The sequence below is a fragment of the Fukomys damarensis genome, unplaced genomic scaffold, assembly GCF_012274545.1.
Source record: "Fukomys damarensis isolate Sample0158 unplaced genomic scaffold, DMR_v1.0_HiC HiC_scaffold_6, whole genome shotgun sequence".
NCBI lineage: Eukaryota > Metazoa > Chordata > Mammalia > Rodentia > Bathyergidae > Fukomys > Fukomys damarensis.
The window spans coordinates 22574747-22597725 of record NW_022900918.1 but is presented as its reverse complement, the minus strand read 5'-3'; the positions used below and the strand labels follow the sequence as shown (position 1 = coordinate 22597725).

At 31.0% G+C, this 22979-nt stretch overlaps 1 pseudogene; it reads left to right on the top strand.

Annotated features, from left to right (window-relative positions):
- Window positions 1-22804, top strand: part of LOC104869982 — a 40755-nt pseudogene extending 17951 nt beyond the window's left edge.
- Window positions 22805-22979: the final 175 nt, after the last annotated feature.

Below are 22979 nucleotides of genomic sequence, written 5' to 3'. Positions count from 1 at the left end.
TTTTTTTTTTTTTTTTTTTTTTTTTTTAGTATTGGGGATTAAACGTGGGCCTTTTCACTTGCAAGGCAGATGGCAGAACCACTAAGCCAAATCTCTGGTTGCAATTCTATCTTCTATATGTAAAATTCTGTATTCACTGGCTCATTTTGCTGCGTAAACTTTCAGTGGAGTTTTTAACCTCCTGGAAGTCTGTTTGCATCTTTTTTTATGAATTCCATTTGTTTTCTATGTTGAAATCCATGATATTCTTCAGCTCCTCTATTTTTTTTTAAATCTGTGTCTGCTCTACATTTATTAATCATTTTTTGCAGTATGGACACAATCTCTGCTCTTGTCTGAGAAATCATTTCTGATTTCCCTTTTTTCCACATCGTCTTTTATTTCCAGTTCAGGGAGTCCAGGTGATTGGGCATCAGATTGTTCTGTCTCCTTTGTCATTGGGGTTGCCTTAAGTGATCTGGAAATCTGGTTTTGAGACTTGTTTACATGTCTTCTTATTTCAACAGAGATTACTTGACTTTGTTGAGAAAAGTTTTTGCTTGCCTAGTGGACCTCAATTTCAGCAAGCTACTGAGAGGTCTTTTCCCTTGTGCTCACCACCGCACTGATTTCTGGGTTCAGAATAGTGGCCTTCTGGATCCCTGAGCTTCCCTTTTGTCCAGGTAGAGTTCGGGATGTGGCCTATGCATACTTGGGATGGTGGCTGGCTGGGCCTCTGGCTGGGGCTTTCCCCCTTCATAGCTGTTGTCTGGGAAGGCCTTTGGATGTGGGCTGTGCACCCCAGTCCCTAGTGTCTGAGTGGGCTGGAGTATTCACCCATATTCCAATGATATCTGGACAGGCCTCTGGCTGATGCTTGCCCACATGTGTAGCTCTTTTCCAGGTACACTTTTAGCTGGAGCTTGTGGACCTAATTTTCTGGGCTCTGGGTAGGGCCCTGGCTGGGTTTCATATTCACTTGTTTTACTCTGGTCCAATGGGTCATCTTGTTGGGATCTTTGTGCCCCTACCAATGGATGCTTTTTATAATCTTTGACAATGATATAGTTCATTTCTCTTATGGATATTTCACGTCACTACAATTACAATCAATTTTTTTCTTTCTTCTGACTCTTTCAACTTGAGTACAAACCCATTCTCTTTGGTACATAGTATCATAAGAAGCTCAACTTTAGTATAATATTCAGCTTATTCTCACTGAATTATTTTTGCAAAACTGTATAAATTTGTTCTTTAGCATCATGTCATGATATTAAAACTCTCTTAACGTGGAATTTTAAAACACATCTGAAATAAAAGAGTGAAGGCTGCAGTTAGTGGTTTTTGACAACAAGAATGATACAAATGATTAGGATTTTTCTATGCTTCTTTTTCTTAATGTTGCTTGGGGCCATGAAGCGGACTTTAAATTCATCCTGCTGAAAGAGTAAGCTAAAAGGATTAATATAGGGTATGTTCTTGCATTTATAAGAATTAAAATAGGTTGTTTAGAATCAGAGCACTGAAAGTCTGAAGGTTCTTGTAACAGAAATTAACAGATTACTCCCCAGTTTTTAGAAGGAGAAGAAAAATTATGTCTTCTAGCAATTTTATTTATTGAAATATAACTCAAAAGTTCTAAAGCTATTATATAAGCTGATCTCACTTAATTATTTCATTCATTCATTTTTAAAAGAACTGTTGGGAGGGGAAGTTGTATTAATTTACCTCCATCATCTAAATATCTAATAAGTTTTATTTCATCAAAATTGAATTTTGAAATAATTCTTGATATTAAGAATGAAACAAAGGGCTTCTCCTCAGGTTCTTTTGCTTCATTTCAATTTGGTAAATGAAAGCTACTTAAATGTACCAGAGAATCACAATTTCCTGCAGGGCAATTCTAAATTTAGCAGCAGTAGCTAAAAATTTGCCTTTTTAAAACTTTTCTTTTTAGAGCGGAGGATTTAGCTCAGCGGTCCGGTGGCCTGCCTCTCAAGCGCAAGGACCCGAGTTCAATCCCCGGTAACAAAAAAAAAATAATAATAAATAAATAAATAAAACTTTTCTTTTTGTTTCCTGAGGTGAGTTATATTATATTCTATCAAAAAATATTTAGGTTTCAAGAATATGCAGATATGAATGAAACTGTAGAGTGCCTAACTTGTTCACAGTTTTCACTCCCTAATTTTTATATATTGATTATTTTTAATAACCAAAAACACGTCAGCTCTTTAACTAGTCTTTATTTATGTATCAGTTAAGTTTAACTTGAATGAAAAAGATTGTTACTTTTAAATACATTCGCAGATATTTCCACTTTTATCTTTTAGTACTCCCATTAACTTGATGATTTTCTAATTATTTTTCCATCACCTTAGTGATATTCCAGACTAAAACTTTTTTCATGTGTATCTCATTATTTCAAATATTCTTGATTTTAGTGGTTCAAGTAATACACAGCTGATTATAAAATAATAATATAAATATATCCAACATATGAAATATGTGTTTCATAATGTCATATTTCAAATTGCTTTTTAAATTTTGAATCTGTTAGAATACTGCATTCTAAATATGTTCCTTTTTATACTGTATTATTGATGATAATTTATCACATAACATCTTACACAATGAAGAGGAAATATTAAGAGCTATATATATTGGCAAGAGGATAATAATGCTTTATCAATTTTCTTTAAGGAACAGGGAGAAATTCACTATTTCATACATAAGTGGTGAGAGTTTAAGTTCCCAGAGTTTAATAAAAACAATTTCCTTATGTACATCACTTTGAAATGTTATTACACTTGACACATGATCCAACTATAGGATTTTATGTTGGAACCAAAAATAAAGGAGTGCACAAAGATATGTGTAGTAGTTGTTAATGTAAGAATGTATATAATATGCATGTGCAATGAGTAATATATCTGTTAAAAATATTACTATAAGCCAATGACCTCTTAACATGCATTAACTAAACTCAAATATATATGATTTAACTACAAATAATATCTATTTATAAGGATCAGAAATAGAAGCACAAAGAGCTAAACTAATTTGTCTCACATAACAAAAATAATACTTGGAAAGGTGGAGATTTATACCAGAGAAGAATTCAAATAAACTCCCAGTACCTGGTTTTAGTGTTTTTACAAAACTGCCTTGGTGATGAAGGCTTCTTAAGTGCAAAATGAGATCCTATATATGCATAAATAGTGATCTAGTGTGTAATATCCAATATGCTCTACATATTAGGAGCAGCTTTTAGCATATGAATGCATTATATAAAATAATCTATACACCTTTATGAATTAGTATTTTAAGCAAATAAAGAGGAGGCAGTCACAAAGACATGAATTAATCTGCAAAGATAAATAATTAAAGAAGTTATGTTTAATCCAAGCACTTCTATGAATGCAGAATTTTGATGACAAATTATCTTTTTTTCTAAAATTGTGTAATTTCAAATAAGCTAGTGATAAATTATATTGAGTGTCTTTCAAACATTTATATTAGCTCTCACATATTTTCTGAAACACTGATTTTTGTTGAAGTTTTACTTGTAAATCTTGCTGTTAATTCTTCTCAGATATCATATCTTTTCTCATCAAGGTATTTGAAAAATTATTTTCCATTTTCAATTTTTTTTGGTTGACAATGATGCATCCAAATATACTTTCTCTGTATTTTACTATTTTTACTCCACCCTATTTCTTGATATGTGCTAGCTTTGTGAAATTCTTCCATATTTTTACTTCTCCTCCATTTCCTTTTTTCTTTGTGAGACTTCATTTAGAAGTATTTTACTCTGAATATATTCTTATGTTTAAAGATAATTCTTTTTTTCTAGTCTCTATTTTGTCAATCTAGTCTTAGTTCATACATTTCATATTGACCTGATCTAAGTGAACTAGTAATATTTTTTGGTGTACTTCTTGCATTTAAATTTATCCAGAGGGCTCATATGAAGAAAATGGTTGCTCACATCACTGATAAAAATCATGCATTCTCAATAAAATATTAATTTAAAATTAAAGTATTGTTCAATTTTCAGTAAATCACTGTATACTTCTTAGTGATTGTATACTTGCCTACTGGTAAATTTGCATACTTTACATGATCTTTGATAATAATACATTGCAGAGTTTAATACTTAAGCAATATGAACAGTTTTGATTTATTTTTTTCACTTTCCCCCCAAAATTATAATTATCTCAAAACTCTTAGTTTAAAATACAGTAAAATGAGTAATTAAGAAAACTAACAGCATTTTTTACTATATAAAGTAAGAATAAATGTGATAACATCAATTTAAAAATTAATATTAAACACTAATTGAAGAAATCATACTTTCTAATGGGTTGATTTTTTATGCAATGAACTACATTTAAATTCTTAGTTCAATCAGCTGTAAATGTCAACATTTTATTGATTGGTGGTTGGGCTTACACGAAAATATTTTCACAGGTAGAATGCTTGAGATTATGAGGTTTTATTGATCTGCCATATTAGCATGTGTCTTTTTCTTCTTGTATGCACAAAATATAGGAAAATATTATGTATCATCAATGCTTATTTCCAAATTACCTTTTTCTCTGTTTAAGCTTATTATTCACTGTTGTTTATTCATAGAAACCACCCTGTACTGTGCAGTAAACCCCTGCAAAACCCTGGCATTACTTGACCGCTCCTAAATCTTTTAAAAATTCAAAGAATTGTGCATTCAACTACCTGGGGAATTCTGTCATATTTCATTGCCAGTACATCTCTTAGGATATGGGTATTGTAGACAGTTGTTCTTTGACTGTTCACACATTTTTTTCTATTATTATTCATTTTACATTCCATGGCTTCCTGTAGTTACCTCTTCCATCTACTTTCAGGGATTGATTCACTTCTTGCCCTCTCACACTCAGCACACTAGCAAAACCTCCAAACATGATGGTTTTATTCTTCTTAATCTGTTTATAAATTGAACTAATGAGTAAAATGAATAAAGCTTCATACACACATGCACGCACCTACACACACGCACACACACACACACACACACACACACACACACAGGAGTTAAAATGATACATTTATTTAAAATAATGACCAGTCCAGGAAGGCAGCTCTGTGACAGAATACTAGCCTAGCATGTGTGAGATGCTGGGCTCAATCTGCAGAAACATGAAAAGAACCTCATACAAAAAAGAAAAAAATAACAAAAACCTAGCCAAAAAGTCTGAGTTATATTCTTAAAAGTAACTGAACATTATATAAAAACTGAAAAATAATCCCATCCATTATGTTGCAGGAATGAATATGTCATATCAACACTTTTCTCTTTAAACCTTCTCTTAAATCTCTAACATCACCCCGCACTTTCAGGTGGCAAATTCATCTCTTCTTCTACTAAGATTTATATTCTTATGTTTAAAGATAATTCTTTTTTTCTAGTCTCTATTTTGTCAATCTAGTCTTAGTTCATACATTTCATATTGACCTGATCTAAGTGAACTAGTAATATTTTTTGGTGTACTTCTTGCATTTAAATTTATCCAGAGGGCTCATATGAAGAAAATGGTTGCTCACATCACTGATAAAAATCATGCATTCTCAATAAAATATTAATTTAAAATTAAAGTATTGTTCAATTTTCAGTAAATCACTGTATACTTCTTAGTGATTGTATACTTGCCTACTGGTAAATTTGCATACTTTACATGATCTTTGATAATAATACATTGCAGAGTTTAATACTTAAGCAATATGAACAGTTTTGATTTATTTTTTTCACTTTCCCCCCAAAATTATAATTATCTCAAAACTCTTAGTTTAAAATACAGTAAAATGAGTAATTAAGAAAACTAACAGCATTTTTTACTATATAAAGTAAGAATAAATGTGATAACATCAATTTAAAAATTAATATTAAACACTAATTGAAGAAATCATACTTTCTAATGGGTTGATTTTTTATGCAATGAACTACATTTAAATTCTTAGTTCAATCAGCTGTAAATGTCAACATTTTATTGATTGGTGGTTGGGCTTACACGAAAATATTTTCACAGGTAGAATGCTTGAGATTATGAGGTTTTATTGATCTGCCATATTAGCATGTGTCTTTTTCTTCTTGTATGCACAAAATATAGGAAAATATTATGTATCATCAATGCTTATTTCCAAATTACCTTTTTCTCTGTTTAAGCTTATTATTCACTGTTGTTTATTCATAGAAACCACCCTGTACTGTGCAGTAAACCCCTGCAAAACCCTGGCATTACTTGACCGCTCCTAAATCTTTTAAAAATTCAAAGAATTGTGCATTCAACTACCTGGGGAATTCTGTCATATTTCATTGCCAGTACATCTCTTAGGATATGGGTATTGTAGACAGTTGTTCTTTGACTGTTCACACATTTTTTTCTATTATTATTCATTTTACATTCCATGGCTTCCTGTAGTTACCTCTTCCATCTACTTTCAGGGATTGATTCACTTCTTGCCCTCTCACACTCAGCACACTAGCAAAACCTCCAAACATGATGGTTTTATTCTTCTTAATCTGTTTATAAATTGAACTAATGAGTAAAATGAATAAAGCTTCATACACACATGCACGCACCTACACACACGCACACACACACACACACACACACACACACACACAGGAGTTAAAATGATACATTTATTTAAAATAATGACCAGTCCAGGAAGGCAGCTCTGTGACAGAATACTAGCCTAGCATGTGTGAGATGCTGGGCTCAATCTGCAGAAACATGAAAAGAACCTCATACAAAAAAGAAAAAAATAACAAAAACCTAGCCAAAAAGTCTGAGTTATATTCTTAAAAGTAACTGAACATTATATAAAAACTGAAAAATAATCCCATCCATTATGTTGCAGGAATGAATATGTCATATCAACACTTTTCTCTTTAAACCTTCTCTTAAATCTCTAACATCACCCCGCACTTTCAGGTGGCAAATTCATCTCTTCTTCTACTAAGATTAGGTAAGGGGAAAAAATGAGAATCAAGACTTGTCATGTAGAAGTACAAGATCCCAACAATGAATGTAACTGTACTGTATCCCTAAAATGTACCCATAAACTCAATTAAAGCTGAAAAAAAAGTCACGGTGAGGGGAACTTCTAATTTTCAAGACTCTATGCATCTATCAGCTTCTATACCTGAGAGTACACCTGGATAACTATTTTTATTCACTATTCAATTTGTCAATGACCCCAGAATGGCAACAAGTTTGCCTTTTTTCCTTTATCACTTATTTCTTAAAATGAGCATCAACATGTGAATATCATATATTTTGAAAAATTATAAAAATAATATAAGAAATAAAATCCAACTTTGTCCAGATTTTTTTCCATTGACCAGTACTTCTGTTGTCTCCATTTTGCAACAAAAATGTGTGCCTAAGTGAAAGAGTGTGGTCTTTGCAGACACTAGATCTTTACTTCGTTCTGCCCATAGCTCATTCATGTAAATTCAACCCAATGATGATATTTCTCCTGATTTTAATAATTTATTTTATTAAATTTGTTTCTTCCACCAAAACAAAATGAATGGATATTTTTCTGTACTTATTGGACTCCGAAGATCCCTGAAATATTCCACTGCTTCCTTCTTGTAGGAAAAAATAAAAACAAACACAGACATACATGCATAGATTTTTTTATATTACAGTTTTATCACCCTTAAGAAATAATGAAATAGTACTACAAATTTGATTCTTACTACAAATTCCCCCAGTCACATTCTCATTCTATTTTCTCTGAAGGGTGACATTATTGAAACTTGTGTTTTTAAAATATTCTGCTCATCTTTACTATACATAAATCCACATATATGTGAGAAGTTCTTAGAGCTTTTTTTTAAAAAAAATCCTGATTATGTAAAAAGAAACTGATCATTATCATTGCTATAAGTGGCTTTATATGAATGCATTGAAACTTATCTGTCCTTTTTGCATTGATATTTTTGCATTTTGAAGTTTTTTAATGCAGTTAGAAGAACTGCTTATATAAATATTATTCCAGATATGCACGTGAAACAGTTTCAAATTTTTAAAGGAAAGTAAAATTTATCACTGTAATGTCCGATCTGTTCTTCCTACTTCTCTTTATGCTGCCATATTGTTTATCTGTACATGTAAATCACAAAGATCTTTTAAAATATGGCAGACCTTGTAATTGCTCTGTTCAAATTCAAATTTGGCATTTGAATTTCAATTTAAATTCACTCTTTAATGAGTTATCACAATTCTCCTTATTTTGTTCTAGTATTTATTATATTTATGTCTCTTCACAAATTTTATATGAATTACGTTTTACTATTAGCATTCACAAAAATGTAAGGATCATGAGATTAAGAATCTCTTGCACCTATACTCAATGGGTTTTCTATGTGAGGAAAGTGGCCCCTAACTCATAATTGGTAGAGTAGTCATTGGTTAAATGAATAAATGAATAAATGAATGTGTCCTAGTAATAAAAATAATGTAACATATAACATAAAATTTGACACATAATTTTTGAAATAATGATGTGACTATAAAATAGCATATTTTTTATTGCATTTCCCTGATTATCACTGAGGTAGAATTACTCCTTAAGTATTTTTTATTTATTTATTTATTTATTTTTGTGGTACTGGGGATCGAACTCAGGTCCTTGGGCTTGTGAGGCAGGCCACCGAACCACTGAGCTAAATCCCTGGCCCCGAAGTATTTGTTTTTAATGGTGATATAAATTACAATATAATTACACTTTTAATTTAAAAAACTTGGATTGTATTTATTGAGTTCTCCCTGGTAATAGTGTTTCACATATTTCATATTATCAAATGATATTTCATATTATTTAATCTTTATAAGTAATTCCAGGATGCTAGTAATATATTTTTAAATCAGTTTATTTTTAGCTGATACACCAAATAATAAAACTATATAAGAATTTTTCTGTTAAATATTAGGTAAACTATGTGTTTAAATGCCACCTTATCAAATTTAAATAATACGGTAGGTATGATGATGCCTATTATGTACCTACTCAATTAATAGTCTATCATCCTAACAAAGGACAAAAACGAAATAGACAGGCAAGAACATATTGCAAAATTGCAGCTTACCTGCCTGATAAATATCATCTTTTGTGTAATATGTGTTATTATGCATTTTGTAGATCATTAATAGTGTGTGGTGCTTGGGATACAACTTCTTAGATTCTTTTCAAGAAAGTAATCCAGCGATTTTTCACATTAATATGGAAAGGAGAGTAATTCATACCCACTGAGCTGCCCCTCTGGATATTTTCACATTAATTTTGTTCACACAGTTCAAAGAGCCAACAACTTCTTAGTCTTTGGTAAAAAAATTATACTAGTACAACAAATTAGTCTGTCACAGACAGAAGATGCCTTCTCAGTGTGTTGAAGTAATCTATTTTTTGCAAAACTAAGTAACCTATAATTTAAAGTCATAACGATGTCTCATTAGTTTGTTTACATAACTGGCATAGTCTGTCTCTAGAAAAGTACGGTATTGTGCAGAAAAATCCATGAAACCTGATAATTATTAAAGTGAAGGCCACAAACATATGGACCCTGCCAATTTATTCTGTCTCCAAGTGTTTAAACCTACTGGCAGGAGTGAAGAAAGGAATCGGGAAAAGGAAGGACATTCTTTCTTGACCAAGTTGTATTATGGTAAACTGAATGTTACCTAGGAAGGTTGAGACATCAATATGGCTAACATTTATCACAAATTTTCAAAATAAAGCATATATTCCATCAGATATAGGCTAAGCACTCCTCCAAAGGAAGTGGTTTGGTCTCTAGTACTTACATGACACATGCACTGAGATTGAACTAAAAGAGCTTCTGGTGTTAGAGGATTTTTAGGTGCTTTCAGTTTGGAAGCCCATGACTAGTTTAAAAACAACGTTATCAGTGTCTTGAACCTATCTGCAGTATAATTTTACATGAACTAAAGCAGGAAGTTCCTTTAAAGGCTTTTGAAATTAGGTTTTACATTTATATATCAAGAGATCATAAATGTCATAAATTATTTCTTAAACACCTTTTCATTCGGAAGTAGAAAATATAAATATATGCTTATAAATATGGAAAACTGAGTGAGATGGCCAGAAAAGTGTTATGATCTGCTGAATATTCCTTATCTTACTCAGTGACTTTTCTATTTCTTAGTAAATACTGAAAAAATGTGTTATTAATCATTGAATTTCCAATACCTATAAACATTGCACTGAATAATTTGCCTCAGATAAAATCATAAAGGAAATGTGACCACATGAATATATTCATTTTTAAATTTGTGGTTCTAATTTCATGAACTTGATAGCTATTAAAAATCTGCTTGCGAGATTAATGGCCCTAGGGAAATGTAGAACTGAATACTAAACAATAGTTGAAGCCATTAAAACAGGTTCTGAAAGGGCCCTGGGATTTAGCTAAGTGGTTCATTGCCTGCTAAGCCAGTTCAAGGTCCCAAGTTCGATCGCCAGTACCAAAAACCAAAACACAAAACATACAGGCTCTGAAAGATGAAAGATAAATATTCATACCCAAATAAAATATGGATATATATATATATATAGGTTAGTTAAATGAGAAAGATTAAATCTTTTTAATATCAATAGTATTCTTCAACATATTTAAAAAGAAAATCGTCCAAATTCTGAGAGATTTCTGATTAATAGATGTTGGCTTTTATATTTGATAAAATTTAAATTACCACTTGTATTCCCCTTTGCTTAATTATTTGGCCCTAAGTAAGAAATATTTATTTATTGGAATCTGTAAATAAATGGATATTTGGTTTTGCATACATTTTGAAATTGTATCCATTATTAAATAAACAGCTATTTCTTCTCCATTGAATGACATATGCATTTTACAATATAGCCACTTTTGGTAACATGATGAAATATATTTGATCTTTTAAAAATGTCTGCTTTTTGATAACATGATGAAATACAAGGCTTTCATTTGATCTTTTAAAAATATCTTCATGTGAGCAAGTTCATTGTTATTCTAATCAGAAGTTGAGGTTACTACTTTTCTAGTTTTAATAACAACCCTTTTCTTATATCAATGCCCCATACAAAAACGGATGTTTTAAATTTAAAAAGCAAATATAGTTGTATTTTAAAAAGTAGGAAATATTAAGGATATTTTACTAAAAACACTAATATCCATAGTTGATCATAACAATGTTTACACATAAACAGTATTTCAGCCATATCAAACCAAAGCATTTCTGATTCACCTTCTACATTCTTTTTAAGCTGTTTTTCTTAGTTCTCATTTGTACTATTTTGTGACCCTATACATCATGGGGAGTCAGTACATGTACATAACATATATTGACTTTTTTAAAACTTCTTCCCTTTCTATTCTTCTCGAAGATAATGATTTTTTTATATAACTATAGGTAACTTTTGCTATAAAGTTCCTAAATAGCTTAGTAAATTAAAAAAAATTAAATACAGAAATCTGTGCCCAATAATGCTCACTGAAAAGAATAAACAAATAATTATTTTTTAGTCAAGGACTGGCTTTGGAATGTAGGATTAGGATTTTAAAATAGTGGCAGTTATTTTCAGAGAGTAGTTTCAACCTCATTTCATGCTTAATGAAATGAACCTAATTAGTCCTTTGCATTTTACATTAAAGCTTAGGTCATCTGAGACCAATTTTAATATTTGCCTTCAACTCTAATAGTAATCCTAGCCCAACAAGTAAAGAATATGGCAATTACTTTCCATCATTTGAAATAACAACATGTCTGATGCTATATGTTAAATTTATAAAAATGCAGTCTTATTTCTAGAATTTTATTAAACTATGTTCACCTCCAGAATCTTGCTTCGGTATAATTTTAGTGTCATTATTTGTGCTACATGATTAGCAACAAGAGCCTTAATTTAAATATCATAAGCTTTCCTTATATTATGGTTTGTCATTTTGTGAATTGTTGTTAAACATTAAATATTCATGAGTTTGTTTCAGTTTTCAGTTGTCAGCAATGATGCAGTGTGGTACTGAGTGCTGGTCTTTCTTTTGAAAACTGTCATAAATCAAGAAATAAAGAAAAGACCTTTAAATATTAGGCTATGAACTAATAAGAGTATATATCATATATTCTTCTAGGTATTACAGGAGACATTCCTAAATACAAAAGCAAAATTTTCATTTCCAATTAAGTAAAATTTAGAAATCTATTGAGAACTAACATATAATCTAAATCTAGCAGATATTAATTTAGACTAAATATTTTGGGTGTTTATTGAATTTATTAATATAACATCGTTGGAATCTGTTTGTGATGTAAAAATATTGAAGAGTTATATGGCCATTAAAGTAAATTTATCCAAAAATCTCTGAGGTGTTCTAGACAAGAAAACTAAACATTCTCTATATATTTCTCTATACATTTCTCTATGTACTCCTCTGTATACTTCTCAAAATACATATTACATGAATTTTTATGTAATTTTCGAAGAAATACTTTAAAATATGTTTATATAGGGCTATATTTAAAGATAATAAATCATGATGCTGGGCATGGTGGCATATGCCTGTAATCCCAGCACTCGGGAGTCTGAGGCAGGAGAATCACTGTGAGTTCAAGACCAGCCTGGGCTACATAATGAGCTCCAGGTCAGTCTCAACTACATAGTGAGACCCTGTCTAAAAAAAAAAAAAAGGAAAAAGGTAAAGAAAATAAATTATGAAGTACTTAGTTATCATGTAATCATGTTAATAAAATCAATTAAAGTGTGAATGTTTATACACCCAATATTCTGTTCTCTTTTAAACATTTAATAATTAATTCTGTGCATTTTTCAACATTACTGTACTTTTTATTTTCATTCTAAAAAAAAAAAAAGGAAAAAGGTAAAGAAAATAAATTATGAAGTACTTAGTTATCATGTAATCATGTTAATAAAATCAATTAAAGTGTGAATGTTTATACACCCAATATTCTGTTCTCTTTTAAACATTTAATAATTAATTCTGTGCATTTTTCAACATTACTGTACTTTTTATTTTCAATAGTGTTAATGACTGCATTATTTTTAATGCTGCTAAGGAAAGCAGTTGCAATACTAAGGTAGCACATATTGATAATCCTAGCTTCCTTCTTCTGTAAAATGTAGATGTGATTAGTAACATTACTTGAACCAAATCTTTACTGTTGCTGCCTCTGATGAATGACGTTGTAGGAATATATATATCACAAAACAAGCTAATAGTCAAAATTCTAAATCATCTCTGCTCCAATTATTAAATCTCTTATTGTCTCTCAGAGCTTTTGGATTACATCAGGGACATCTTTCTACTGAGCATGGTCTGTTAGGAGTTGTGCTAGTTAATGCTGGTGGGCAAATTAACTGTCCTGAGAAACACATAGGTGATGATGAAAGCACACTTCTGGCCCCACATGTAAAGATGTTTCTACATGCATTTGGCATGTGAGTCAGACAGGTGAGGGGGAAGATTCATCCTGAATGTGTGCAGGCCCCAACAAACAAATGTTTGTTCTGTGTTTTCCCTCAGAGAATACAATTTGCAAACATTTGGATATTCTTATTATTTCATGTTAAAGTATTTTTTCATCTTTGAGATTTATTTTTTCTTAAACTTCTGGATTGTGTTACCCAAGTTCTGACTCAGTTTGTATCAGTAAACTACAGTTTTCAATATTCAGATATAGAAATTTTCTTAACTTTTTCAGGTTTATTTGTTTTGAGTCATTTCAGTTTATTTTTCTTGTCATGCTTATATTTCAGCTACTTCCAACACTTTTTTGAGTGTTCTTTTCATTACTTCATTATTTTCTTAAGTATGTATCATGGAAATATAATTAAATTTTCTGTTTTTATTACGGTAATTCCTATTGCTTTCAAATGGTGTTCTCTGGTTTTGAAACTACATTTGTTTGTTATTTTGATTGAGTGCAGTTCTAATTAAAGTAGCTTAAAAATTCTCAAATCTCTAGTGGCTAGGATATCATCATCTATCTCCTAAATAAGTACACAAAGCCCACAAGGGTTGAGAGAGGCATCACTCAACTCATTTTGGATGTCAGATCCCAAATAATAAGCATCATAGCTTGCAGTGCACTTTTCAGAAGGTTTGAGTGGGGTGGAAGATTTGCTTTCAAATAATCTCACTCATGTTTTCCTGCAAGTTGAGACTGTCTCTTTACTCAGCCTCACTTATTTATTTGGGCCTTGGTAAAGGGCTTCTTTAGAGTTTCCAAACACAGGTAGCTAGCTTCTCAGAGAATGAAGTCTAAGGGAACATCGTCACCTTTTGCAACATAGCTTTGAAACTTCTGTCATATTTGATGTTCTAAAAAGTTACAAAAATTGTTGAAGTTATGGGGATTTAAAACATAAACTGTTTATAGCAATAGATGCATGTCAAAATTCTATTGAAATAAAGGACCGTGGAAAGAAGTATTTATGGCTATAATCACTTTTGTGCCAGAATTCTTCCTCTGGCCACAAATTATATCCCTCCTACATATAAAATACACTCTTTCCTTCCTAATGTCCCACGTAGATTTTTAAGAGAACTATATCAGCAGGAGAGCCAGTTTATACCAAATTGGACAGACAGGCAACTGACAGGAAAAGGAGATTTTCAGCTATAAAATACCAGGTATTTTCAATGCAAACATAATTATGCAGAAGGCAAACCTAGAGCTACAATGAGTCCTTGCCAGCAGTAAGTCTTGGCCACCTTAAAGTGACAGGCAAAGCAGAACAAGCCAACAGCATTTATAATGGGTTTGATCAGTGAATCCTATATGCTATTTTCTGCACTCTGGAATAAAAATTTTACTCTATAGTGGGAGCCAGGGAAATTCAGTCCAGGTTCTTGGTGTCCTGAACAAAGAACAGCACAGGACACATGGGAAAGCTGGAGGGGATGTACATTTATTGAAGGTGGAAAAGAGGTCTGCTCTGCAAAGTGAGAGTATGCCAGTGCTTTGCCCTCAGGGTAAGGGAAAGGGGTCTTTTGTATATGAAATTTCAGAAAAGGTTTCTCTCTCATGCACATAAGGCACTGGATGGATGTCCTATCAAAAACTCACTGGCTTGGAACATGGGGAGACTTCTTTGGCTTCCTGCCATATGTAAATTAAGAACTGAAGTTGCACTTTTTTGATTAGTTCTCTGCACAGTAATCAGGAGCTGCAGACTCATCCTGGATCCTGTGTTCTGTGCATGTCTCCTGGGGTCTCCATGAAATTCAGATTCATCCCAGTGATTTGACCACTTTGACCCAGTCCTAAGCGCCTAACAAAGAAGTGTCCACTTGTTTGTTGCATGTATGGAGGATAGATGATTTTTCTCTTAATCTGTACATGTCTTCATATAAATACAAACTGAACACCACTGTACTCAAGGAATTGCACAGCCTTTCTCAGCAGTCTCTCCTACTAAGAAGGTACTAGGTTATAAGGCAACATAGAGATCAGAGACTGGAGAACCCTCTGGTCAGATGTAAGAGTCGATAGGTTAAAGTAGCTGCTTGTTGCTATATTATTCTGGTTATGAGACAATCAGCATTTTTCTAGGTATGTGAAAAATATTTGCATTCTAATTTCATGTAAAACATTCGATCTCCAAGGAAATCTTTGGTTTTCTTTGGCATTTAACAGCTGTATGTAAATATCTCTTCTCTTTCAAGTTGCATTTAGTAAGAAAATGGGGGAAGGAATTTACATATAGGGACCAATCTAAGGAAGTTAGGACTGTTTTATGCATCATATAAACTGGTGTAAACTTTACATGAAAGAATATATACATATATCTAATTTAAATTTGTTATATATGTATATATATATATATATATGTGTGTGTATATCTCTATATATGAACATATATATATATATATATATAAAACAGTGTTATACATATGTAATTCAAAATCTAAATGCATTATATAACTATTAAAGGTATAAATGGAGAAAGTTGAAGAAGAACAAACAAAATTGCCTGGTTAACATTTACTTTTGAAAATATTAAAAATCAATAATTAGTAATGAATTAATTATCTACCTGTTTTACAAAGAGTTCTCTAGAAGAACAAACCAATGTTATGTGTACATAACACTAGGGAAAATTTATTAGATTGGCTTAATCTACAAGAGATTGGATAGTTCCACAATGGCCACATGCAAAGGAGTGAACTGAAAAAATAAGTAGCAACTCCATCCAAACAGCTGGAAGCCTCAGATTAAGAGAAGCAAATGAAATACCTTCAGTCAATGGCAGAAGGAATTAAAGCTTGCCAGAGAGTAGCTGCTTTACTTCTTTGAAAGGCTGAAGAATCTAGATTCTAAAGTATCTGAATAAGAACAATCAACCTTGTGCATTGGGAGAACTTCCTTTGTCTGTTTGTCCCGTCTGGTTCCCAGCATCCTGGAGTGTGCCATCCATATTCTGGACGGATATTCAAGATTGAGTCCAACTTGTGTGATAACTACATCTAGAAACATGCTCGCAGAGAGACCTAGATAGGTGTAGTAAAAGCTTCCAAATTTTCTCTTTTCAATTTTTCAATCCAGTAAAACAGAAAACCAAAAGTAACCATTACAGTGCCAATGTACCTTTTCTCCAAAGAGTACAATATCTTCATATTCTTTTAGAAATTAAAGCAATCGCCTCCATTAAAAATTGGAGTTTACTTGTATTGGAAGACTGCAGATATCCAGCTAGCCAAATCTAAATAAATATCACAACATAAAATCAATAAATAAATCTTTGCAAAAATAGAAAATGAAATAACTTTGTGGTATCCATAAATAATCTACTGGCTACGGTAGGGTTAAAGTTTAACTATTAGCATTATTTCCAGTAGTACTGACAAGAGGCATGATTTTATGTAGAGCTCAATTTTACAGATGCTAAAATTGATGATTACATTGGCTAAACTGATTTAGCCATGAATGCACGCTTGTAAAGCACACAAAATATTCAGTCCAAGACAGTTTGACAGAGCAAGACTCTACTATGAAAATACAGCCTTCCTAAGAAACATATGGATAGGTGACATGTATCAACTTTATATGTCACCATGATTAAAAATAATCTTAATGATATTTATAAAATATCTTAGTCATATTGACAACAAAATGTATAAAACATTTTGGAGATGCAGAAAATTGGTCAATACTAAATGAAAACACTACGAAATGTATCAAAATAGAAAAAGGTACATAATTAGCTTAATGTAAAAAGGAAATACTACATACTAAAAGCATTGAATCAGCATCAAGCCAAGTAAACCATAATATAGGGTAATAAGATTTAGAATTTTGAAGGAATTTACTTGAGAATTCATGAGTAATGTTAAAAAACACAGATATTATTTTTTAAATATGCAAGCAAATCTAGGGATATTAATTTATGTAATAACTATAAATAGATATATGAAAGAAAACAATGTATAGAAGAAATGATAAGTTTAGATCTACTATTCAATATAACCATTAAATTTTTAAAATATATGAAGTACCACACAACTTAACTACAAATCAGTGTGAATGCAACATTTCAATTGGAAAAACATAAAATGATTATAATGACTACTGCGCTGAAATCTGAGATAATGAGAACTCTCACACAATATTGATAAATATATACATATATTTTTTAAAGACCAATTTGGTAGTAACTATTAAATATAAAATGAATATAAATTTTGCCTCTGCAGTTTTCCTTCTAGAACTTCTACTTAAAAATACTCCAAAAAATGTACATGAGAAGAATAAAATAGCTTTATTTTTTATAATATTTAGCAATGGGAATTTTGTTCACTTTCAAATATCATAAATGAGTGGTTAAATTTATATTCTATATTTAAATAAAAATATCTCAGTTAGCAATACTTAATAATAAAACACTGTAAAATAATTTTATTGTGAAAATTCATCTTTATTACATTAAGATGAGTAGTTGAAAAATACATATAACATGGTAACACATATGCACAAAAAGTATATATGCATAAATATTGAACAAAGGATAACCTAATACACAGATACTTAATTAATACGCACAAGTATTGGATTAAATGAAAATTAGAGATAGTAGATACTTGTTTTTTAATATCTTATTTTAGGAACAGTTGGATAATATATTAGCAATAATTTGTTTAAATTGTTACATTATGTATTTCACTGAATGCTTTATGATATTTTTCAAAATCATTAAGATTATGGAAAACAGTTAACACTTTTTTATAAAACAAATATTCTCATGGGATCCTTTTATGTCAAAGCAACATATAGTGCATTAGCACTTCCTAGAGGACTATTAAAAAGATACATATTTTTCCCACTAAATACATGTGAAAAAAAAATGGTAGACAGGACAGAATTTTTCTTTGAAGAGCAAATCTTTTCATTGTTATACAGAGTGAAAATTAAGAACAATTGATTTAGTCATTCTAATACTTATTGTTGAATGAAGAGAGGAGAGGACATAGATACTTAGTTAAAAGATGGATTATCTTGTTTCTATATCATTGCTCTTGGAAGTCTCTGCTTAACTTCATCAAAGTGTTGCTACAAAAACTGGCACCTTAGGGGCTGCAGGGCAGCTGTTAAAGATACTTTCTCTTGAATATATCATTGCATTAGAGTTTTATTTTAGACTAGTATATTGTTCTCAAAGATAGTAAAACTTGTTAAGAAATCATTTTTATATTTTTTGATATTTGACCCAGGAAATAAAGAATTACATTTATCATTCACACTATGAAAGGCTTTCCATTCATATCGTATTATGATTATTTGTATTATGTATTTATATTTTATATTCAATTTTCTTTTTCATTTTTGGCATCAATATATAAATGTTTTAACTGATATTTTAGCATTTTTATTTAATATATTTAGTAATTTTTTTATACAACATATACTAACACAATAGAAATGAATGATAAAAAGCAGAAATGTAGATTTAAACACAGACATCCTTGCCTGAAAAGCCAGCCCTGGATGTGTATAAATAATATATGATGTTTTAAAATGAATTTCAGATCGGACAAATATTAGTATTTACTTATGACATTAAATATACAAAATTCATATTGCCAATGGCAATAAAACAGTGCTAAAATTCATATTTAAATGGCAAAATTTAAATTCATAAGTGACTTTCAAATTCACAAATATAATTTAAAATAATGGCATTTCTTTTATATAACAATCTTTTAAAAAGCTGCATAACATTAACATTTTCCCATAGCATCAATTCCGCATTTAAGAAAATGTATGAAAATTATATCTTATATTTGATTTAATCTCAAAAAGAATATAAACATTCATCTCATATTTTAGGGATTCCAAAAGCTCAGAGACATACTCAAATTATGTAAAGTAAAGCTACATGAAAATTATTTTTAAAGTTTAAGATCATGGAAAGTAAACTATTAGGAAAGTGAGGTTGAAATTAAATAATGTAAATTAGAGTTAGTGAGGCAAAGAAGTAGGTTTTCAACAACATAGTTCATAGTTGGCTGAGGTGGTGCATTCCTGTAATACCAGCATCCTGGAGGCTGAGGAAGAAGGATTATGCAAGTTCAAAGCCACTCTAGGCTACATGGGAAGTCAAGGTCAGCCCAAACAAAGTAGAGATACCATGTCTCAATAAAACCAAGCCATCAATTAAAAAAATCAGTAAAATAGAAAGGTAAATTATTAGAAAACAGAATTGCTATTAGCCTCAGGAAATTCTTCTGTAAAATTTCAATGTTTGTAGATCATAAAACAAAAATGTTTTAATTATCCATATTTATCTTCTTGTCAATGTTTTATACCAGCTGTTTGATTTGAAATGTTATGAAATTATGACAAAATTCAGAGTATTTATGGATGTTCATTTGTAGAAAACTGTATTTTCACAAATATCTAAAATCTTTTAGCTCATTATGAAAGTAATCAGCAAAATATACCATTAGACAGATAGATAATTTCACCATTAAGGGAAATCATAGTAATTAAAGTTTTCACTGTTCCTCTGTTAGACTATTTGTTGTAGCAGTAGGGGATTGATGTAATGAATAACTAGGGAATGGTATGTGTGTTTTTACTTTATCATAAGAACATTTGAGAGTTTCTCATGTCATCATATATGTTTTATGTTTCACATTTTAAAAAATATTAAAGCTTTAAACTGCTGAAGTTTTCCATGACTGACAAAATGTTAAGAAGTTTGGTTAATTAAATTAATGTTTAGTAAGATATTGTCACGGGCTAGTATAGATAGTTTGGACTTAGCCATAAAGTTGCTGGAAGGATTACCTTATCCCTCATTATTTTTCTATCTAATGCAAGACTAAGCCATATCAAAAATTAAATCCATGTATGTCATTTTATTAGCTAAATGGCATTTGATTTTATTTACCATTTTAATAGATAATTTAAGAAGAGCATATTCTTTTTTTTTTTTTTTAATTCCAAGACTCAGCATAGGACCTGTGTGTAAATCACATGACACTTCCAAAATTACCCCACCATAAAGAACTATCTGAGTCTGTCATTTCAGTTTAAAGGATACAGTGTAAGACCAGAGGTGTTAATGTCTAGTTATGTATGGACATCATATATAAACAAGATTAATATATAATGCAACCTCCAACCATAAGGGGGGTGAATTTGCTTTTCGAATGCTGATGTCATAGGCTGCAAAATGGGTTTCTGAGAACTAAATTAACAAAATTTGTGTGGGGTGAGTTTCCTGGAGAGGAATAAAATTAAAATTCAATTTATTATAAATCAATTATTTGAGGCAGCAAAAAGAATAAAGAGTCCACATAAGGACAAACGGGCAAATATGTGAGTTTGGCAAGCAATTCAAATTATAATTATTCTCTGAGGGATTTACAGTCAGTTAAGGGAAATAGGTAATTTTCAGTATTTTCCACCCTGATTATTCTGACAGAATTACAAAGCTTTTCTTTTTGGACACTCTAAGATGCCATCAAATTTTACAGATAACATCATATTAGAATTTTTAGAAATCAGCATACACAGTTAAAAGTTACACAAATTCTTACCCCATTCATTGCTACGTATCTGTTTTTAGAGATACTGAAACAGTTTTTTTCAATTCATAGAATTAATTAAATGTGATAATATTATTAAAACAATTCTTGCTAAGATAGCTTTCTAAATATTCAATATATAATTTCAAATATGCCCTTTTTAATCAGTAAATTATTTAGCTTTATCCCTTCTTGTTTGTAAGTAGCAACCTTTATGGAGTTCTATGTCAACTTAATTTGCAATCAATTATTACCATCAGAAGATAAATTTACAATATTGGAATCAAATTATCAACTGTACCTGTTTTATTTTAACTGATGTCTATATTTTCCTAAACTATTTTCCTAACTTGAAAATATAACAGTTTTTGCGTTGAATCAATAGTATTTCTTATGAATACTCATTCAGTATATTTTGCAGTGAATCATAATATATACAAATTTATGTACTAGATATTCTTTGAAATGTAAATAGCTATTATCATCAAACTGTTGAAGTACAGAAACATAAGTTTATTAAGGTTTTGTTGTTAGAGAGATATTACATCACATAAGGATTTGTGCCATTTTCCTAGTTATACTTTTACTTAATCATTTTAAGTAGAAACTTTTTGTTGAAAAATGTTTCCATTTCATTATTTATTTTAATGAATTCAAATATGTAAGAAAAATAAATTAAAATTCTCTCTTTACATCTTCAACTATACCTTGCATAATCAAGAAAAATATCCATTTTTTTTCTGTTTTGAGTTTGAGCCTCAAATCACATTAACTAGAAATTAGTGATCATGATCTTTTCTTTTTAGTGTAGAAAAGTCTTACAGAAAGCCTAGTTCTTTCAGAAACCTTTCACCTCTTCAAAGGTGTGGTAAGTTTTACTTACTATCACATCCCACTAAATAGCAAATATATATTTCTATTTTCTTAAATAATTTATATAGAAAATATTTGGTAGTATTAGGAGATGTCATGTACAAAAATATATGGGGTAAATATAAAACATTCGATTTTTTAAATTATATTATTATCATCAAATTGGATTGAACATACAGTACTTAAACACAGTGCTTCGGTATTTCATAGGAAACTTGCACCAGTGAGTTTAATAAATTTCAATCTTTTCCATATAATGAGCAATGAAGAGACCACGCGAATGTGAATATATTTGGCGATTCACCTAAATTTTCTTTAATTTGAGTATCCTAAGAGCATAAATAACTGTTTTCGGACAGCGTGCTGCCCTCGAAGAACGGCCCTGGTCCTGTTCCCTCCCGTCTGCCCGCCCGCACCCACCATGGCCACCGTTCAGCAGCTGGTAAGAGGATGGCGTCTGGTAGACAGCAAAGGCTTTGAGGACTACATGAAGGAGTTAGGAGTGGGCTCAGCTATGCGAAAAATGGGTGCACGGCCAAGCCAGACTGTGTCATCATTTGTGACAGCAATCACCTCACTGTTAAAACCGAGAGCACTCTGAAGACAACATGGTTTGCTTGCAATTTGGGAGAGAAGTTTGAAGAAACTACAGCTGATGGACGAAAAACTCAGATGGTCTGCAACTTTACAGACATCGCATTGGTTCAGCACCAGGAGTGGGATGGGAAGGAAAACAAAAAAAACCAGAAAATTGAAAGATGGGAAGTTAGTCGTGGAGTGTGTCATGCACAATGTCACCTGTACTCGGATCCATGAAAAAGTAGAATAAATATTCCATCATCACTTTGGACAGGAATTAGCTTCAAGAATGAATAAACTCAGTTCAATGAGCTAATCTCCAGACCTTTTTTTCATTATTTTGGTCAGTTACCTTTATCACAAGAATTTTACATGCATGTATTTGAGAGTGTTGATTTAACCAAGATCATCTCTTTGTTATTAAGTAAATAAATGTGCTCATTAT